The sequence below is a fragment of the Drosophila subobscura genome, chromosome U (assembly GCF_008121235.1).
Source record: "Drosophila subobscura isolate 14011-0131.10 chromosome U, UCBerk_Dsub_1.0, whole genome shotgun sequence".
In the NCBI taxonomy this organism is placed as follows: domain Eukaryota; kingdom Metazoa; phylum Arthropoda; class Insecta; order Diptera; family Drosophilidae; genus Drosophila; species Drosophila subobscura.
Window position 1 is genome coordinate 1,745,860 of NC_048534.1, and position 16,129 is coordinate 1,761,988.

Sequence of the window (16,129 nt, forward strand, 5' to 3'; positions counted from 1 at the left end):
TTGCTGCTATCACAGCCGCATAATCAAAGGGCGTTGGGCATGGAAGCAACCACTTTGCTTCTGGCTGCCTTTTTATGCTCCCACCTTGGTCTTTATTTCATATTTTCCCTTTTACTTTTTGTTTTCTTTGCTTTTTGCACTGTGTTTTTCCTCCTTCTTTCTTTCCTCTTTTCTCTTTTTTATGTGCGATATATAATTTCATATTTTTTAAGATAATTATGTCGATAAGTTGGAAGAACGTAATGCATGCCGGTAAATAAACCAAACAGCAGCAGCAGCAGAGATGCCTGCCTTAAGGGTGAAAGTAAAAGCATAAAAAAAATGTACAAGCAATGAACGGGGGAGGGGGAAGGAAAAGGAAAATAAGCTGAGGGGATACCCCGTGATTTTGAGGCACTCTGGGGAATGTGGTTTATTGCCGCTATGGGATTAGATAGGAATTATTTGAAAGGACTTGCATTCTTTTATTCTTTTCCTAAGTTTTCCTAAGTTACTTTTAAAAAAATTTTAAAAAATATCTGCCAGTTTTCGACTATATTTTTCTCTTTATTATCTTGCAAACCACTCATAAAAAAGCCTTTCCTTTTGTGGCCACCGGAAACGAAACAAAATTGCATGTTACTCGTACTCCCTGGCTCCATCTCATATCAGTTTCCACAACAATATATATTCCATTCCCTTCCCTCCGTTTGCCAGCTGCAAAACAAAATCGGATTTTCAATAGAATTCTCCGGCATCTCGCTCCGTCCCTCTCGCTCTCTCTTTATATATAGCTGGTGCTATTTTTCTCTATTTTTTGGTAGACCAAGCGAAATGTTTTCTGGCTCACAAAATCCCCTGCATCTCCGTTCCACCCTTGAAAGTGGCTCAGAGCGGCGGCAACAATAACAATCACAACATTAGGCTAACTTAAATCCTGGCCAAGATTGTTCAGCCAGTCGCTGCAATTTCATTAGAGCTCCCAGCTATTCAGGACCCAGTAATAAGTATCCAGCGTCCCAGCAGCCAAGCAGCAGTCCTAGGACAGAAAGCAGGATGCCAAATTTTCTCTCTCTCAGAGTTTGCCAAATAACAAAAAAAACGAGAAAGGACGTGTGAGACGCTTCTTACGCGTCACAACCTTTATGTCCGGTACTCAGTAGTCCATCTGTATTCAGCGGTATTTTCAAATTTTAAATTTTAAACTTTACACTTTTTCTACATCTATCACGAACATCTGGCGATATTTTGTAATACACTTGTAACAATGTGAGCATACAGCCATCTGGATGCAGAATTGGGTGGCTCTTTCTTTTGTAGTCTCTGAGATCCAGGCGCTCAACAAGACGGACGGACGGACAGACAGAAATGGCTAAATCGACTCGGTGACTTGATGCTGATCAAGAATGTATGTATATACTTGGTGGGAAACGTTTCCTTCTCTGCGTTACATATTTACATCCACTTTGTGCACAAATATAATATACCCTATTTTACTCTTCGAGTACCAGGTATAAAAACGAGTAGGAACGTTAGTGAGACCCTTGGTACGCGTCAGAACAACCACCTTTGTGGTTTTTTCGAATTTTATATTTTAAATTTTTTCTACATATGTATGTATGTTATCTACAGCTATGTCACTTCTGAAACCAACACGCCCTTTTAGCTCACCACCCTCCAGTGACACGCACACTGTATGAGGCAGAGGGTGCGAGCAAAGAAGAATTACAACAATAGGCAAGCACAAGCGAAGCTGCTGGACGAGATGGGACTAGTTACTGCAAATTAATTTCTTCATTCTGGCTATAATATTGATTCAATATAATCCCATTTCGGTGATCTGATAGATATGGTCATTCCCTACGACATCCTTATCTGCGTAGCATATCTACTAATTAATCTACTATTTACTCTTCGACTACCGGGTATAAAAAAATCTGTAAGCTGTTTTTTCCTGCTCCTGCAATAAAATAGCTCTAAAAATATAATGAAATATAGACTACAGCCAATTAAAGGCATTAGCCCTGGGCAAAGCTTAATATTTCTCTTCACAATTTGTGCATGTAATGGTACCGTACTCTCTCTCCATAAAATCTTTTTAACTTTTTCCGGCTAATAATGACGTACTACCGCCGTCCGCGCACCCCGGTGAATGCGTGCATAACTGTCTGTTGATGAAAAATGCACCACCACTTCGGCAGTCATTTCATTAGGCTCAAAATCTCAGTTTCAGTTATCCAATTCTCTTCATTTCGACTCCATGCCTATTACTCAATCCCCCGCCGATATATATTTAGTTAGTGCCAACTCAAGCCCACTGCTCGATACAATCAATAGCTTCAATTATGCGTGCTTGGAATATTGCAAATTAAAATTTGCAACTACCACGCCGTTCAGTTGACACTCACCGCATGGCCACATGGCCGCAGTGCAAAATGTGCACGGGGCAGGAAACCTCAGCGACATTTAGCAGCGATGCATAAATCATGGCATACTTAACAGAGCAAACAAAAACACACACACAGAGACAGTGTACACACATTGATACTTCTATTCGAAATGTCCGTCTGGCTAAACTGGGCTCGCGGTTGTTTTGATTTTGTTTGCAACCTTTAATTAGAAATATTGCCACATACTAAATGAGTCGAAAAGTGCGTGGGTTCGGGGCTGAAATAACAAATTAAATATTGAAAAACGAAATAATAATCATGAGAGAGAAAAACACCCTAGACCGTCCGAGTATCGAGTATTGCTCCGCAAAGTTATTACCGAGCCAAATGCATTCAAACCGCATTCGTGAATTTATTTATGCATTTATTCGCAAAATTAACTAATTTAAGTTACATAAAACATTTTGGTTACCATTCATTCGGTTTCGTTTTCCATTGACGAGAGAACAAACAAAATGAATTATGGGTGGATGGGGCGGTGTCTCTGGTTGCATTGAATTAGCTGCCAATTGACTTATAATTGAGTTCATTAGCTCTAATGAATGGGAAACAGCTGAGCGAGCTATGGTAGTATGAATTACAAGCAAAAATAACGCAAATAGCTTTCAGTTTCGGAGACAAAAAAAGCGTTCCTTCACCCCACTCTATTAGGTATGACTTAATTAATACAACTTTCTGTGACTTTCTACTACTTTTTTTTACAACTATGATAACAATTGACACTGCCACTCGATAATGAAAATAGAATTTCCGCATGTTGCAGATCATCCTCCACAGGAATTCTGTCGCCGCCACCATGCTAAATCTCTCGAGTCTCTTCAGTAAATCAAATACAAAATACTGGCACGTGCCGAAGGTCCTTGCAGTAACAAGTCAGCAAGGGAGGACTTGGAAGGCGCCTTTGGTGGTAGAAAAAGTTGCGTCTTGGGGCTTGGAAAAGTGCAAAAAGGTTGTGGGAACTTATGACAAAGCAGTTTGCAAATAGAATTGATCAATTTTTAAACTTAAATATTGCGTGGGTCCACCAGTGCGGTGTCTTGGCCTAGGTCCTGTCACTCTCACCCCATATCACACTGCTCCTTGTGGGTCAGCATCGATTACGGCTACGTGTATTTCAGGCCATAAATCAAGGGGCCAAGTCGAAGGTTTTGTGTCCTATGACTCCCCACGTCCCCACGTCCCCACTCTCGACTGCGGACTGCCGAGGCCGCTGTTGGCTGTTGTCTGCCACTCTAATCGCATTAAAACCTAAACGGCAAAATCTTTACTACGTGTTCTTCTGAACTTTTGCTGGGCAATGCGACAGCTACAGCTAAAGCCACTGGTTCTGGCCATAATGCAAACTGCTTTAAGGGAACTGCAGGGCTTCATGGGATCATGGACTTATACTGGCGCCTGGTCGGTGAATGGCTCTCAGCGCGCTGACTTCCGGTTAAGCTATAAATATTTGAGGCATTGTGAAAATTTGCTTTTTGGGTCCGAGATGAAAACAGGGTATTTTATGAGGTGCACTATTTTAGCTGGAAAGATTTTTATACTATAAATTTAAACAAAAAATAAATTGATTAGTTGAGACAATTCTTGCCTCAATAATGTCGCGAAACCTTAACGAACAATTTCACCCAGCTCTTGCGGCCATTTAATTTATTTTAAATGCAGACAAGTACAAAGTTAAAGACGCAAACTTAATTTATATTTGTTTCTTCCTTTTCCTATTTTTGTTGTAGTTGTCGCATTTGTCACAGTTTTGTCAGACGGCAGTTGATGCGGGGAAATGCCAAATGGATTTCCCATTTTATTGGTAGACATTTTCACTTCTTGTTGGTGGTCTTTTTGTTGGTTTGGGTGTCGTTTTTTTTTTGTTTCCTAACTCTCTTTTCATCTTTTTTTTAGCTGTGTGGAGTGCGGGACGGGGGCGGTGCGTCGGGTGGCTGCCTTGTGGGTTAAGAACTTTGAACTTGTGCTGTAACTTTTACATCGCTGGGGCTCTGGATGTGACAACGTTTGATTGCTCATGAAATCGATCGATTGTGGAAACGTGTAGATTGTATTGTTGTGTGTGCCAATGACACTGCCATCCTGCCACCCCGAGCCACAAGACTGACGAACCCATGGGGTCAAAAGTTTTCAATTCTCTCGTAAAAGTTGTTCTTTCTCTTTGGTGTGGCAAGCAGCATATAAAATGAAGTGTCCTCGTTACTTCTTAGGGCTTCTGGCTGGAAATCATTTAAATGCATCTCCCCCCTGCCCACCCGCCATCCCACTGGCCGCATCGCATTAAAATTAAATGGCAAAAGGGTCGCCAAAAGTCACAAGAATCTCCACCCCGATTTGGACTAGGAGTTGGAGTTTCCTTCGGGGATCGATGAGACAGCACACCACTCCCCCAATGATGAATCTATAGATACTTATGAGCTGTAGGCTGGGGAGTTGGTTGACTTTGCGATTGCAAATCATATTGATACGCCGCGTACTCTCTGCTGTCCAGGAACATGATGGATGGACACAAGGCCTACTAGTTTACCCTCTAATTCAACTGAAATCCGAATGCCGTCCTCCCATAGGGGTGGAGGAGAATTTGCTGCAGATTTGTCACATGTTGCTGCTGCTTTGATTCAACTGATTGATCGCTTGTTGATTTTTTGCTTGGCCAAAGGATTTCTAATACTACATACACAAGAGTATATGGATTATTAGGTGTTCTTTTTGGTAACCAGCCACTCACTCATTGTTTATTTACTGATGTTCAAGTACCAATTTGCGATGAAAACTTGTACAAAAAATTAATGCAGGATGGAGTGATACTTTCGCTCGTAATTTGACACAACTATGGGACCACTAAGAACTCTCATATTCTTATTTTATTTTGTGAAAGTTCTCATTGATATGCTGAAATGCTGTAATAAGCATTTGTTGTACATATATTGCCTGAGCGAGGCAGAGGCAGCAAACAATTTTCACAACTGTTTTAATATGCAAAAAATTTTGGTTAAAAATGTTATTGGATTGTGATTACACTTATTTTAATTTGTATAAACTTGCGAGCACTGATTGGACGCATTCACCACTTGCTTTTTAGCCGCTACCTGTTATCTGTTATCGGGTATCCTTTGCTCCTTTGCTTCAGACCTCGCTGCTGCGTGACACGCAAATCCGACACGTAAAATAATAAGCGGAAATGTTGAAAAATCAAAGCAGCTTACCTTCCGGTGTGCCTGCCTCTCCCTATTGCATTGATCCGAAAAAGCTCAAGATTTGTGCGCATTAATGGCAACGATTGAATTTTCAATATCTCAGGCACGTGACTGTCGCGGCAGCCGCATCGATTTCAATGAAACCTGACGTGCTCAAAATGTTTAATTGCATCCAGGGGGGGAACGGAAATGAGAATGACACTTAGGATTGGTACTAAGGATTCAGGAATAGGACGAGTACGAGTGCAATTATATGTGTGTCACCAATCTCTTAGCCATAAATTAACACTTCAATAGCAGAGGCACAGACAGTAGAGGGATAGAGAGCGCGCGCGCGTAGAGATCCGTGCATAAATGATAACGAGTAGGAACGTATGAGATTCCATTTCCTAAAGCCGCACACTGTACGAAGCAATACACTAAAATACACTTGAAACAGTGTGAGCATACAGAAGTCTGGATGCAACGACTCGGCTAGTGATACTGATCAAAAATATATATACCTTGTGGGGTCGGAAACGATTCCTTCTGTGTGTTAAACTGTTTCCCCACAAATACAGTATACCCTAATTACTCTTTGAGTACCGGGTATAAAAAAGAAAAGAAAGTGCTGAAAATTCTAATTATGTACGACTAGCCAGTTTTTTTGATGTAACTAAGTGTAGATTGGTTGATGTATTTCAAATGGAAAGAAAATGCATGCGATTTATGGCCTTTCCTTTATATTGTAAGGAAATCAATGATTTTAATAGTTGGAAGGGAACTCGGCTGGAAAATCAAAGATTTCTTGAGTTTAGAAGGGCGATTTAGAAGAAGAAAATTTAATGCAAAACGTTTCTCAAGCTGGTTTTAAGGACCTTTGGATAGATTTAGCTTAATTCTACTTAAGATGGTAAGAGGTTTCTCAGGAGATATATTGGGATTTTAAGTAACAAATACAATTTTTTCCAGATGATTCAGGAAAGAGTTAAAGAATTCAACTTTTCCTTCCCGTAGCTTCAAAAGCCTTTAAGCAGCTTCTTCGATGATTCTTTAGGGGTCCTAAGATAAAAAGATTTTCCTGCTTTGCTTGCATTCAAATGTATAGGATGATCATCTGCTGTATTCACACCTTTCTTTTGAAGGGAAAATAATCAGTAAAGATGATTTGAAAGAGATGTGATTGACTTATTACACAATATAAGTCCAAATTAATGCCATAGGATATCACTTTCATATTGGTCAGCTTTCTCTCTTCTTGGACAATTTGTTGCATCATCTATGACCCAATGGTATTGGCCATTTCCCTGAGACACACCATATAGTAGGGGAGCTACAATACACTACCAGAATACCCAATAGGAATGGGCCAGAAATGGTCCTGGCATAGGAACCTCATGCGTTAGGCGGGAGATTAATAGCCGCAATGAGTGCTTGGCACCTATCAAATCCAATCAGAGGCATTCATCAATTTTCAATTTGGCATTTCGACAAAGCCCTCTGGAAAAAGAAGGCCACAAGGGACGAAGAAGAGGCACCCAAGTGGCTGGAGGAGCAGAGACGCTAAAGAGTGCCAAAAGAGGAGGTGTGTGGGAGGAGCAGGGAAAAACTAAAAAAAACAGGAAGGACGCTTTAGCGACTTGGGTTCACTTTCTCTAAAGCTCGTACGTATCTACTGGCTGGTGCTGGTTGCTGTTGGCTGTATCGAAGGCAGACATTAAAAGCGAACCCAAAGAGGGAAGCGCCAAAGGAGCAACAACAAAAACAACAGCAGAAAGTGCAGAAAAAAATATGAAAAATCATCGTTGACCGCAGAGCAAAAACACAAACACTCACACACGGATACAGATACACCAGGCAACACCAACACCAATAGAGAGACCGTCTGTGAAAATTGATTCAATGTCATAAATTAGATTTGAAATACTGAAAAGCCTTTTCCAAGGCTTTCTCCCTCTTTCTCACACTCTCCCTCTCTCACTAACACAGAGCGGCCATAAAAATGTGTGTGTGTGGTGTGGGGGTTGAAGCGGGGAATTCGTTTTTGTCGCTAAACATTTTAGCACGCTCATTCGCACGTTTGATCGGAGCGCGGGTTGAGCGGTGGGTAAAAGGCAATGAAGCACCGCAAAATAAAGTAAATTCTATTTAGGTGTATTTTGCATAGCAATTGCGATGTGCTTTTATTCCTTTCCAACCAATGCCAATGCCAGCAGCAGAGTCCTTCCGGTGCTCCCTTTTTTTGTTGCCTGTGGGTGGCGCAACATTTGTGTTTGCACTACATTATATCACTAAGCAAACAACACATAGAGTGGTCAGAGTGACCTAAAACTGGCTGCCTAATCAGTATAGTGGATCGGCTCCCATTGGCTTCGGCTCTTGGTGAGAGAGCCTTCGGCTGAGAGAATTTGGCGTTGGCTCTCTTGAACATTGAACCCAAAGTTCATCCGTTTATCCCTTTCGTACTAAATGTACTTAAGAAATATATGAGCATAGAGGTGATACACAAAATCAATTTATTTTTATTTGGGGCAAGCTGCTTCATAAAGTCGCAAGTTTGAAAGAAAGGGTATGTGATCTCAGAACAACAGAAAAATGCCAAACGTCTAGACGCGTCTCCTCAAACGCTAAAAATTGAAGTCGAGAATGGATACACGCATTGCCATCATGTATGTATGTACATATGTATGTGTCACCGCACACATGAAATTGCGAAGCAGACTTCAAGAGGAAACAAAACTTTGTTTTTGCGAGAGTCGCTTTGGGTTCAATGTTCAAGAGAGCCAACGCCAAATTCTCTCAGCCGAAGGCTCTCTCACCAAGAGCCGAAGCCAATGGGAGCCGATCCACTATACTGATTAGGCAGCCAGTTTTAGGTCACTCTGACCACTCTATGTGTTGTTTGCTTAGTGATTATATCCAAACGAGGAGGGACGTGTGAGACGCTTCTTACGCATGTCAACTTTTATACCCGATAGTCAGTAGGCGATCTGTACCTTAGTGGTTACTTTTCAAATTTTACATTTCACATTTTCAATTTTTTCTGCATTTGTCATCTACATCACTTCTCACACCAACACGTTATTTTAGATCGCCGCCCTACCCTAGAGCCACACACTGCACGAAGCAGAGTGTAGAATGAGATAATGGGCAAAAAAAAAACCTGGACGGGGTGGGGCTAGCCACTGCAAATGAATTTCTTCATTCCGGCTATAATAATGATCCAATCTAATCGTAGTTCAGTGATCTGATAGATATCGTCATTCCCTACTGAATTTTAGATTTCTCTTATCTTCAAAACTCTGTCACTAGCTTTTATAGTCTCTGAGATCAACAAGACGGTCGAACGGACGGACAGACGGATAAACATACAGGCAGACATAGACTCGGCTATTGGTGCTGATCAGGGGGTCGGAAAGTTTTCCTTCTCTGCGTTACATATGTATGTACATCCACTTTTGAGCACAAATACAATATACCCTATTTACTCGTCGACTACCGGGTATAAAAATACCATTCGAAGGAACAGAAAAGGAACACCACAACCATTCATGGAGGATGTGGATCGGTGGTTAGTGTCCCCTGACGCGTGCCTTATAAATGATGTACAATCAATTAATTTTCGGCCTGTTTACAAAGCAACTTAGAACACTGCATTGGGATGGGGATTGGGGCATGAGAATATAAGAGGGGGAAACCAATAACAAACACAAAAGTAGCCTTCAAAAAATTAAGCGCAATTTGGCAGCAAATGTTGGCATGGCACGGCACGACACAGTTACACTTCGCATCTATCACACTTTATAGGCAAAGTGTTTTTGTTAATGATGCTCTGTCGCCCCACATTACGCGTACAGCTATTTATTTTCTTGGTGTTTTTCCGCTTTCGGGAATCGATGCGAATATCACAACTGAATAAATGACTACTGGCTGAAAAAAGCCACAGAAATTTGAAGAGGAATTGGCACAGAATTGGAAAATCAAAGAATCTAAATATTATGAAATATGTCAGAGCTAATTGAAATTGGATTGGACAAAGCGGAAGAACCCACTAGATTATGCACAATAACGTTTTTAATTATTTGATCTTTTTTAGAGGTTAAATCTGGGGGAAAAGATTTATTGGAATTTTGGGAACACTATTACGTTTCGAGAAGTATTTTTTAATCTTTCCAGAAAAAAAAATCTGAGAAGAACGATATGTAGCGGAACCTCCGCCATGGCCTCAGACCACATCTATTCCACTCTTTCTAAGCACTCCACTCTCTGATCTTCTCTGTTTTCTGTTCTCTCTCCTCCCATCACATAACGTTTTTATGACTGCAGTAACTTTGCGCCATAAAATAGGATTTCCTACTGAGCCTATTCTCAACTTTTCGCATTAGACTTAAGCGCAAAGCTCGCTGGCAGTTCGCTCTTCGGTATCCTCTCCCGCTTTACCCTTTCCTTTTTTATATTCAGGCATCGCGTTTTGGCCAACACATGCAGTAACCAGAAAACACAGAACCAACCAGTACTCTGGGGCAATAAAAAACCTACACACATGTGAAATATGAAAATTCTGGCGGGATTTATGGATGGTGACGCCTTTTACGGGGGTGCACTGTGGGGAATTTCACCACATTTTCTGGACAAAACCCATTTTTCAAAAGTACCTGAAATCATATATGATTATGCAACGTTGTGTAGTCACAAAATGTAACAGACTTTAACTTGACAACTGTTAAGAAAGCACCAGACCTGATAGCTAGCGATATGCAAGCTCTGTTAATATTGAAATAATTTCTTGCTGCTTCGAAGTAGTATACAATTTATATTTAAACAATTTAAGTTCAATTTTTGCTACTCTTTCTTATCAGAAAGGTTTTCAATATTTGTGTTTGGCTTTGAACAGAAGAAATGGTGTTTATATTTTGCGTAATATCTAATCGTTAAACATGTATACATTTATAAAAAAAATTTTAGTTTAAAGAGGCTTACATTTTGTAGAGAATTCAATTCTTGTAAAAATGCATGTAATATTTTTTTGCGCATCTGTGAGTCTATGGTTTGAATATTCGAAAATCCATCTGAGTCATTTGCAAGGTGGAACTCAGTGACCAAGTTAATTGCAAAAGAGGATGCCAATTTCCATTGCATTTAAGCAGTAATACCTGTCACTAGTTTTGAGAATGAATAAGGGATCTTAAAAAGGCCCTTTGAAGAATTTAAAAGTGTTTTAATTAATTTGAAAAATTTCACAAAAAACTTGAAACATTTCGAAAGAAACTATGCAATTTGGCGAAATTCGTGGGCCGAATGTGCCATGCCATCTTTCAATTATAATGAAGTTGAGACACTTGCAGTGACATACACTGACATAATTTCTAAAACTCAAAGAAATGAAGCTGCTTGCAGTATACAAGGAAGTAGAGCTGTCAAACTATCGATGGTATCGATGTTTTGCTCTTAAACCCTACCATCGATGGTTTGCGACTATCATGATACGCGTCCCCAACTCTATTTTCAGTATTTGAGCAGTAATGCGAGTTTCTTTTATGTTGGGCATTAATGTATGTATCTTTAATAGTACTTGAAGAGTAAAGAGGGTATATTGTATTTAGGCACGAAAGTGAATGAACATATGTAACGCACAGAAGGAAACGTTTCGGCCGAGTCTTTATCTGTCTGTCCGTTCGTCTGTCCGTCCTGTTTGTCGGCTAGTTCTCAGGGACTATAAAAGCTAAGCTAAAAACCGCTAAGGTGCAGATGTAGTAATGAGTAGCGGGTATAAAAGTTGTGATGCGTAAGAAGCGTCTCACACGTCCCTTCTTGTTTGTACTATGCAGCAGCGACTGGTCCTATGCCCAATAGATCGGGCTGTGCCGATCCCTGTTTTAAACTGAAAAAAAGGCGTTTGCCACGCGTATTTTATTAAAGTATCTTCCTCTCACTAATACGAACTAATGTCAAAAAATTAAAACTAGTAGGTTATTAGTTCTTTCCACAAAAAGTGGTCAAAGTTCCCATAGTGGGTGTCTAGGGCTGTGTCTGTGCGTGTGTTTGTTTGCCGTTGCTGATGCTGCTGTTTTAGCTCTGCGTTTTATTTATACATTTTTTATAACCAGAAAGACAAACCAACAAAGAAAACAAACCAAAAGCTAAAATTCAGTGGCGTTCATCAGCTTTTGAGCAGGCTAAAAGCTAAAAAACAGGGTAAATGTACAGATAAACAACAGGGTAAATAACTACAGATTGAGGGAAGAGTGGAGGGTCTTAGATAGAAGCATAAGCAGAGTTATAGTGAGCGATTTATATGTACTATATAGTAATATATATTAGATTGCAGAATTATAATCCGATCGGATCGTTATAACAGCCAGACTAAGCCACTTGTCGTTTGTCTACTTAAACTCCTGGTTTTTCTTTGCTCAAATATTTTGATTCTTACCATGAATGCATTGAATATAGCAAACCATTATGGATCATTTCTACAGCCAATGAAAGAATATAAATTATATATCTATTATTGGCATTATTTCCCATATCCGTTAATTCAATGCACAAACAATCCCATTCAAGAATTTCCATGAATAATCCTTTTGTAATGTCACAAAAATAATGAATGTAATGCATTTGCATGAATTATATTGATAATTTCGAATTCTTAATTATTGGCTACACCCATTTTTTACGGCACTGCACCAGTTAGGATTGCCTTGCCCCTCCCCCTCCCTCACCATATGGTGGATGCGGACTCACCAAAAACATTTTTGGCTGGCCCGTGCCAAAAAGGGCAAATAAAAAGTCCGAGCAGCAGGAACGTTATGTGACCAGCCAATTGAGCACAAAACATCTAAACAGCGGTAAGGAAATCAAAGGCTTCAACTTCTTAACCAGATATCCTTTTAAACATTACCAAGCAGTCAAGCGGGGAGCCCCTGGTTCTGTCAGGAAGCCAGGCAAGCAAATAAATCAGTTCTGATAATATCGTGCGTGTTTGCGTCCAACTTTCTCAAACCCTACTTATAATATAAATGCTTTATATGTATATTTTGATGGCAGGGCCTGCCGCATTTCCTGCTGCCGTTGAGGCGGCGGCCTTCAAGAGAATCCCAATAAATTGAAAATCAAATTCATTCATTGCAATGGCAACAAATCAGGCGAGTAGGCATCTAAAAGCAAGAAAGGGCGCGGCGGGAGGGAACTGGCTGGAGATTGGCTGTGAAACAAATAATAAGATATCAGTGTTTCTCGCTCACGAGTGTGTGTGTGTGTGTTTGGGGATTGTACGGAAAGATCTGCAAGAATTGTTGCTAGGTAGGAGAGCGAAATGATATGCAAAAGTGAAACAGTTTCGATTGGATTAGAGTATTCAATGTACGAATATATGTGGGAGTCTACTCTTGATATGCACATATATTTAATGTTATAGACAGTTGCTTATAAATTTTGGGATGTACATACATATATAAATAAATAAAGAATTTTTGTATCTCTCATACCGCAATTTTGAAGATAAGAGAAAACATAAAATTCCATTCAGTAGGGATCGACCATATCTATCAGATCCCCGAATTGTGATCAGATTGGATCATTATTATAGCCAGAATGAAGAAATTAATTTGAAGTGGCTATCCCCCACCCCTTCAGCAGCTTTTTTTATTTTTTGCACATTCTCTCATTCCACACTCTTCGTGCAGTGTCCGGTTCTTGGGGAGGGGGGCGACCTAAAAGAGCGTGTTGGTGTGAGAAGTTATGTAGATGGAGATGTAGATGACATACATACACTTAGGTTCAGAGGGTATACAAGTTGTGACGCGCAAGAAGCGTCTCACACGTTCAATTCGCAAATGGCTTGAATGGAAATTTATGTTTACGACTGATGGACTGTCCAGTTAACTTGACAATTTAATTTCTGGTTAAGCAGCTGTCAAATGATTTAACTTTTATCCAGACATCCATAGCTGTGTACAATTTCTCTGAAGTGAAATTTACAGTCTAAAATGTACAACAGGTTGTTAAACCAAACTTTTCTCAGTTTTTTCGCTGTGGAGAGAAGTTATCATCATCAGGGCGACAGTGTGGATCAACGACGGAGATGAACCTTTAAGGTAATTTGTGATGTTGTTGGTGCTTTTGGGGAAGTCTTTAAAGTTTTCCATAAAGTTAAGTGCCGAACATATTTGGCGCTGTCGAGAGCAACAAAGAAACTAATTGACTTGGAATAACGCTTTCCCTGTCTGCGGGTCGATGGATGGATGGATGGATCGGGGTGTTCTCGGGTTGCAAGGATTTTCTCCCATAAACCTCTCAGCGCCTCAAACTTTTGACACGAGACTATTTTTTCTTAAGGACGTCACGATGGGCGTGCCAAGTGGTGGGTTCGCTGTGGTGTGGAATGTGCTGTTTGGGGCAAAAGTTTAATTTCTTGGCCTTGCTAGTTGTCTCCCATACATGCATACATATATAGCGTATACGCCATGTGTGTGTAGAGTTCAAAATTGCCTATGAAGCGTTTGAAATATAGAGTAAGGCCCACTACTAAGCTTTTACTCTCTGGCTAAAAGAAAAATCAATAGCCAAACGAGCTCACTGGTCACGCCCACACCCACAACCCGGGCTGTGCCACCTCCATTGGCAGTGTCTTTCCTTCCGCTGATTCCAGCAGACGTTGGCAAAAATTTATTGTGTGTGAAAATGTGTTGACTTCAGTCAAAAGTTTGCTCTCGCTTTTGCCCTGATTCCAACTTGTATTTATGTATATATTCTTTGCATGCCCTTGCTGTCTCCCTCTTACTCTCTCTTGCTGTTGTTTGGTCAAGATAACGTGCGTATCGCCTTTATGGATCCAACTCCTATCCCATCCTCTCGGTACACGCTGCAGTCTTATTTGGCTCAGATTCAATGCCGCCCTTTGATGTACTTTCTTACTCCGTTGAATGTCCCTGGTGCTGCCACTCCTCCTGCTGACTTGGCAGAACGCAAAATTCTTAAAGCAGATGGAGAAGGCCTCACACATACACTCATGGTAAGTATCGTCTGCGATTTCTAGGAAATGAATAATGAAACAAGTGGAAACTGTCTCGCGTCGGCTATTAAAAATCACTTTGTGCATTCGAGCGCAGGGCAACAATTCACTCATAGCAAAAAATTATGATAAATTGAAGTTTAATCTGTGGAAAATTATGCAAATGCTAAAAAATGAAACGATGAATGGAAAGCACGAAGGAAAAGAGCCGAATGTGCCATGCACTTTTCTAGGGGGAAGAGCAAAAGGGTGCCTGCAACACAAATACCCTGCCAGTTAGAGGGCATATAAATCCCTCTGCCACACCCACTGCCAGCCCGGGGTAAATGTCAGAGCCAACACAAGTAAAAAAAAAAATTGAAATGTGGAAAATGTCAGCGGCCTGTACAAAAAACCAAAAAAGGGTTACCCCACAGAGACAGCAAACCCACCGCCGCTTTTCTTCCATTATTTCAACATTTCATTTATCATTTTGAATTGATGTAAATGTAATGAGAATTGGGTTATGCCGTAATCATTAGGCCCCGTGCCTTGGGTCGTACGTTGATCCCATTTAAAATTATTTATACTACCAAAAAAAAGAGAAAAGGAAAAATAGAACCAAACTCGAGTTGGAACAACCAAATTTAAAGCCTGTCAACTCTAGCTTTCCAAGTAGTTTATTCTATTTTTTTTTGTTGGGTTATATCTTAAGGGGAAGGTAACATATTTTGTTGATTTATGGGCCTGGCCACAAGGAAGCCCAACAAGACGCTGCAGTCCCGGCTTGTCAATAAATCACGCCTCCCCAAACGACACCCATTGAAGGACTAAGGACTGTAACGAACAAAAACCGAATGGCTGGGGCACGAATCTAATTGTAAAGTTTACCAAAGTGGGACAAGAATTAAGGAAACTCCGACATGCCGCGCGGCGTCAATATCAGCGCCACGGGGGCTGCCATTACCAAAAGCCAGAGCCCAGGGCGGCTCTCCATGAACAACCGCGACCTGACCGCGATATGCTAAAACCGCAATCCCCTTTTCCATCACCATCCCCCCTCAACCCCTCCGGACCGCCTGTCCACCACACTCACATACAGGCGGCAGCTCCACACCACATTCTCCAAAAACAAATTCCACGCCCACGCCCCACGCCTAAACTTTCACTTTCAGCTTTCTCCGCCCCTTTGGGTTCTGGGTCTTGTGTTCCTTGGGCACACTTTAGTCCATTTTGATGGTTTTTTGAGCGTTTAAAGTGTGCCCGGCAATGTCGAATATTTTATATAACAATTATATACATTTCCGTATGCCTTTTGCATCAGTCGACACTCCAAAGTCGATGTCGAGGGCACACAAAGCGGGGTGGAGTGAGGAGCAAAAAGAGAACAGTCAAGCCTCAAAGGGCCAGGCAGAGGCAAGAGTCGCGTCGCAGTCTCAGTCTCAGTCTCAAGGAGTGATATTAGCTGCGGGCCAAAGAAAAACATTGCCAATTCCTTTCGAACATTTTTATTATATCTTATAAGTCCATCAATGGCA